This window comes from Natator depressus, chromosome 7 (genome assembly GCF_965152275.1).
Source record: "Natator depressus isolate rNatDep1 chromosome 7, rNatDep2.hap1, whole genome shotgun sequence".
In the NCBI taxonomy this organism is placed as follows: Eukaryota; Metazoa; Chordata; order Testudines; family Cheloniidae; genus Natator; species Natator depressus.
This window is the reverse complement of record NC_134240.1, coordinates 31,101,036-31,107,434: the sequence shown is the minus strand read 5'-3', so window position 1 is coordinate 31,107,434 and position 6,399 is coordinate 31,101,036. Positions and strand designations below refer to the sequence as shown.

At 43.1% G+C, this 6,399-nt stretch overlaps 1 protein-coding gene across 5 annotated transcripts in view; it reads left to right on the top strand.

Moving 5' to 3' along the window:
• Window positions 1-6,399, top strand: part of RTN3 (reticulon 3) — a 39,701-nt gene that overhangs the window by 4,483 nt on the left and 28,819 nt on the right. The gene's annotated exons all lie outside the window — the stretch shown is intronic.

Here is a 6,399-nt window from a genome sequence, read left to right as displayed (position 1 = left end):
GCGGCGGGGGGGCGTAGAGGCGGGAACAGCCCAGGTGCGAGGTGGGAGGAGGAGGAAGGGGACTCTGGCATTAGGGGCTGGGGGGCAGTTTGGGTTTGGCGGGTGAGCGGGCGGTAAGATTTTAGGGGGCTGAGATTTGGGGTAAGGGGACTCAGACAGGAGGATGGATCGAGGCGAGAGGCGTGGGGAAGCTTTGATTCAGGGCTGTAGGATTTGGGGGTAGGGCTGAGGTTTACTGTCAGTGGGGGCTAGTGAGAGACTTTGAAGTGCAAGGGTGGTAGAGATTTGGCGTGTGGAGCTTGAATTGAGGATGGAAGAGGGAGGCTGGGAGAAGCTCGTGGGACTGGGTTTAGGGGCATGGCTGTTTTTTCAGGGGACTGAGACTAGGATGGGGTGGATTGGGGTGATAGTGGGAGTTAAGGCATGGTTTAGCATTCGGGGATGGTGGGGAGAGAATTGTGGGGTTTGGATTAGGGCTGAATGGATAGTGTGGGTTTTGGAAGGTCATGGGTGTGATTTTAGGGCAGGATGAGTTTTGGTGGGTGGAAGGGGATCGAGGCAGGGGACTCAGATTGGAGTGGTGGGGATTGCGGAACGTCTGTGTTGCACTTTGTAGTTTCATTCTGACAGTGACTCCTCCGGATGCGGGGACTGGGTCAGGGAGCAGTGTCTGAACTGAAGGGAGGGGATAGGGCAGATTCTCTTTGTCTTTGGTGGTGTTCACCCCCACCCAGACCTTGCTGAACATCCCAAACTGGGGATGACTCTTACCATCTCTGTCTCTAAAGGACACTTCTGCAGAGCAACACACTTCTGCCTTTGGAGTGCCCCAAAACAGCAGGCATTGTCTAAAAATCATGGAGGGTGGAGAGGAGGGCACAATACCCGCTGGACCACTGCTCCGCAAAGGGTGGATGGCTGATGATGTAAGATGTATACACACACCCCATCTTCCTGCATTGTTTAATACCAGGGACATGGGGAAATACACGTTAATTCCTAGAAAAATCCCTTTCTCAGTCAGACATTTCTCAGGGCAGGTGGAAGGGGGTGGGGAGCTGGTGGAAACTTGCAGTGATCTCTGTTTTTGAGGGGGTGGTAACAATTGCAAATGCTCCCTTTTGTCATGTTGCAGCTCATTAAATGGAGTAGGGGTGGAGGGAGAGCATATCAAACAAAGCAGTGTGTGGTTAAATCCCCCCTTCATTTAGGGGGAGCTGTCCAAAATAGGAGGAGGAGGCTGTGCTTTAGTTCCCTTTGTATCCCTGTCAGGCTCGGTGTTGGGAGCTGGCAAGCTAGCTTCCCTTGCAAAGATCTGCAGTGCAGATGCCTTCCTGAGGGGAGGGAGGGAGAAACTGGGCAGGTGACAGCTCTTAAAGGGGCAGAGCCTCTTATAACAGCCATAACAATAATAGACACAATTTCATCTTTTGACACACACATCCAGAGCAAAAAATGATTGATTAGCTTTAAAAATTCATGGCTTCCTTTTTAACTTGCTTACCATATTCCTTGTCTCCTGTGTGAGAATATACCAGCCTGGCATGTTTTTCTCACTAAATAGAATTCATTTCATTTGGTTGAAAAGCTGGTTTTCCACGGTGGCTGTAGACACTGCTCATCTTACTGTCTGAGCTGTATAGCAGCTTCCACCTTTCCTCATAAAGCCCCTACGCCCTATTGAAATGCCAAGCAAGTCTAATCTCAAAGGAAATGAAATGGCTTTCCTACTTGTGAGCAGGGCAGATCTATAGGGTTATGGGCAAGTGAAGCAGTATGAGGCAGCATGCTTTATACTCCCATGCTGTGGGGCTGAAGTCTGAATGTATGCCTTTCTGGTACTTTGCGTCATTCTGCTTTTCCACCCCCTCCTCCCAGATGTTTTACTTGGAGCCTGAGCTGGGGTGCAAAGGGAGGTTATTACTCAGCAGTTTAGTGCTTTGATTTCATGGTTATAGGTTAATCCGTCACCCTGTCTGCTCTGAAATGCAGCCCTTTCACCCAGTATTTGAGGGCTATTTATTCTCTGATTCACCACAATAGTTTGATTCCTAGGGTAGCTGAGGTGGTTCACAAACCTTTGTTCTCAAATCCTCCAGATAAGCTAGTGCTCTATAAATGTTGAGCCATCTTGATGGCCATTGGCATCATGGTTTAACAGACAAGTTGTAATCAGGAGGCAGAATGGCTTCAGGGTCATGTTACTTCTAGAATCAGATGTGGACTCTGTCTCCCAAGAAGATTAAATATGCACAGTCTCTCCCTTAAACTGAGATGAAAACATATGCAGGATGATATGTCACATCATTTTGGTACAACTTGCATGCAACATCCATGTCTTCTGCTGTTGGAGAGGCAGTGTTGTGTCTAGTGGTTAGAACATGGGATGGGGTGGGTGTAAGAAATCCTGGGTTCTTATCCTGGGTGTAACTTGCTTTGTGACCTTGGGCAAAGCACTTGCCCTCGCTTCAGTTCAGTTTACCCATCTGTACCCAAGGGATTAAGCTAATTCAATGCTTGTTAATGTATCTATACTAAAAGCACAGGTAGTCTACCAGATGCATTTTTAAAAGTGTTGGTTAAATCTACCTGGCTTTTTTTTTTCCATTCACAAAACCAAATGTTTATTACAGTAATTTGTATATCTTATCTGGATTTTTGTTTTTGTTCTAGATGTTGTTTGCATTGCGGGTTTTTTTCAAATCCCACTGCAAATAAAAAAAATCTGTGTGATGTTAGTCCAATACGTGGACTATCGCCTTCATTTGAAACGGCAACATTTCTGTAGATTTAAAATCATCTGTTTGTATAGGGAACTGTTTCTGCATCTGACTTGTGCCTGAGTTTCAGAGATGCTGCACCGTTATAAATCCAGTTGGAGTCAATAAGAGTTGTTGGTCCTTAGCACATCTGAAAAAAATCAGATTTTCTGCATGCTTAGTAAGAGAGAATAACACTATTAATATTATACAGTAACTCCTTAGATGTATAGACTTCTGCTGACTTAAACCGTAGCAAAGAAGTTAATTAAGATTTTATTATTGGTTACAAACCACTCATATGCACCTTATGTCATCAGGGTTGTCTTACACTGAAAACAATTTTTTTAAGCACTCTTATAGTTACCACTATAACCCAGCAAAATGCCTTGTACTTTCTGGCCTTGCCTTATCCCTGTCATTCAGCCTGTAAGATAACTTTAATACACTATTTTAAATGATGCGGCATGATTACCACGCTACCCTGCCCACGTGTTTAGCATTTCATTTCAAGATGCAGTATTGTTCGCTCTAAAAATTGTTACCCTTGGCCACATTTCTTTCCCTCCCCACCTTTCCCCCCATAGCCTGAAGAAGATACCAGAGAACATTCAGTGTTCCAGAGAAATCCTGATACATAGGGTTTCTGTTGAGAGCTATACAGAAGTGATGAAGTCTAATGATTAGGGCATTGAACTGGGACTTGGGAATCCTGGGTTTTATTCCCAGCTCTGCCAGTGACCTGCTCTGACTTTGAGCAAAGTACCTTCCATTCCGTGCCTCAGTTTTCCCTCACATTTTGTCTATCCAGTTGAAGCTTTCTGGGGCAAGGATTTTTTTTTTTATATACTTAGCACTATACATGGGACCCTGAGCTCATCTGGAACCTCTCCACAACTGGAATACAAATCATAACCCAATTAAGGCAAATCATTGGCCCTGTTTATAGATACTTTACTTTTTGCCGTTAGGGAATCAGCTTTATAATTGTCTGGGTCTTAGAAGGCAGGGAGATTGAGGTTTGTCTAGTCACTAGCGCAGAAACTTGGGTGTAAAAAATCGTTTGTGAGCTCTGTCACGGAGTTACTATAACAAGACACTTCACCTTGCTGTGTCTCAATTTCCCCCATGATATTTTACTGCAAATAATAATAGTTTATTTTCTCCAGTGGTCAGATTTGCTAGGGGAGAATGTGGGAAAACAATCCTGAGATTGAAAAATATGCAAACTTTGACCATAGATTTCTCAGCAACTTTTCACTCTGTTACTGTACTTAATTATGGAAGAGTTGACAGAAGAAGAAGGCAGGCCTTTTTTGCTTTCTTTATCATACCAAACCAGCTGCAGGGCTGCTTGTATCATCAGGGTGCTGTCCTGGGTATTGTTTGGAAAGAAACCTACATAGCTAGTAGTTGGCATTACTACTTGTTGCATCACTGAAGTGTTTCAGAGCCTGACAGTGTCTTGAATAGACATGTTGCATCCTATGAAGTGAGCTGTAGCTCACGAAAGCTTATGCTCAGGTAAATTTGTTAGTCTCTAAGGTGCCACAAGTACTCCTTTTCTTTTTGCGAATACAGACTAACATGGCTGCTACTCTGAAACCTACAGTGATATTGTAATTGCAATATTGCCAATGTAGGAACGCTGTAGGAGCATTTGTGGTGCTACTGAATGCAGTCTGCAGCAGTAAGTGCTGGCTGCAGGCTTATTGTGTTGCTCCTGAACCTTCATTTTCTTCTAAACAATGGGAAAAACACATCCGCTGTCCATATGAGACTGCACTGTTACCAGACAGTCTCACAAATCAGTCCTGTTCTACAGCTAGAAAAATCAAAATGATGTGTGATCCTCTTAAGGAGAAAGCATCTGGGCTTTACTCCTGGATGTTTTCATGGTGTGGGCTGGGAATCAGCCTGCTCAAAGTAATGTCAAAAATTTGTAAATGTCCTTAAGCCAACAAATTGGCTTAAAGAAGTGGAAATCCTAGTGATATAAGCTAGATGGAAGGGTAAGTGGATAGAGTATCTGAAATGAGAGGATGAAAACACACATTGTTTAAGAATGGACTCACTACTTCATTTGTGAACGGAAGTAACTTTTCATTGTTAACTCTTTTACAGATGACCTTTGTAAGGTAGGAATGGTTGAGGCTTTGTGGCTCTGAGACACTGCACAATATTGAAGAGGATGACAGAAGTCTTGAACTTTATTGTTTAGCATTAAATCCAGGTGGCATGGTAGTATTGCTGCTGTATGGTAGGTCTAGATTTAGCTTCTGATTTCTTGGGAGGATAGGCAGGAGTGCTTTGCTTAGTGTTCCCTTTGGACGTTCATGAAGTGGTGTAAAGGGGATCTGAAGAGAGCCCCATCCAGTCCCTGATCTCGAAGTGAGCGGTTATAATGATCCAGGCTGTCCTTAAAACTCTGTCAGGGAGAAGGAGGACGCTATTGGTGGTTCTGACTTTGGTTGGCAAAACAAGTCAATCCTGTTTAATATTCTCCAATGGGAGGTGCATGAGAGGCCAGATATTAAGAAACACTGAAACCCTTAATTATGGCAATGCTACTGTAAGAAAACTCTACTGGTACCATACACCATGGTTCCACTAAGTGGTAAAGGCAAAGGCATGGAAACACTTCATCCAAGCACTGGTACTTAGTGCCACATTCAGTAGCCACTCTTTCACAACTGCTGTTGACAGGAGATCTGCATTTGTCCTAGCAACAAAAACAAGCCCTTAATTAATGGAAAATCACAGGGATGGCTTACAACAAAAGTAATCAAGGCTCCATGGTTAAGGTTGTAAAACCTTTTGGTCTAACAAGCATAGTATTTTTGAAGCTTATACCACACAGTCTGTTGTTATCAAACACTACAGATTCATGGATAACACCTGATTTCAAGGCTTTATACAAATAGGTGGGCACAAAGAAATGGTGGTGGAGGAATCTGCAGGCCAGGAGACCCCCCTGCATGTTGTTGGTTGATTCCGAGAGCTAGTTAAGGTCGATAAAATTGCTACATCCATGACTGGACATTACATAGGCAGTTGGAGTAGAAATCTCAGCTTGATTTAATAGAAACATAAAGTAAAAAAAAGGTGTAAGAGGTGCCTGAAAAGCCTATTCAACTGTATCTGAATTTGTATGAGGATGGTGGAGTAGTTTCTTAAGCATTATCCTTCTGTTAAAATGCCCTTTAGATGAGATTCAGAAGCTAGTCTCTTGAATGAGTAACAAGCATTCTGTATCCTTGAAAGCTTCTCTGATCCCCAGAAAACTTTCTTTTAAATAGCTGGAGGGGGTTGACTGCAACTAAATGAAAGGCTTCAGAAGTGTAGCTGCTGTTCATATTCCTCTTCCACTTCTTGCTTGGGATTTGAACATTGCGGAGCATCAATATGTGGAATTAGTGTCAAATCTGTAGCTATCCCCTCTCATTCATAGTTATTATTACTGCTTTGTAGCTCTTCATAAAAATAATATGCTTGTTTTGAATTATTTTTATCCATTATTTCAGTGACTGATGTGACACAATGGTGCATATGCAGTTGTGTCAAATAACCATTCCATGACCTGAAATTGAACTTCTAACATAGCTCAGATCAAGTTTAACAATAACTTTATTTAATCACA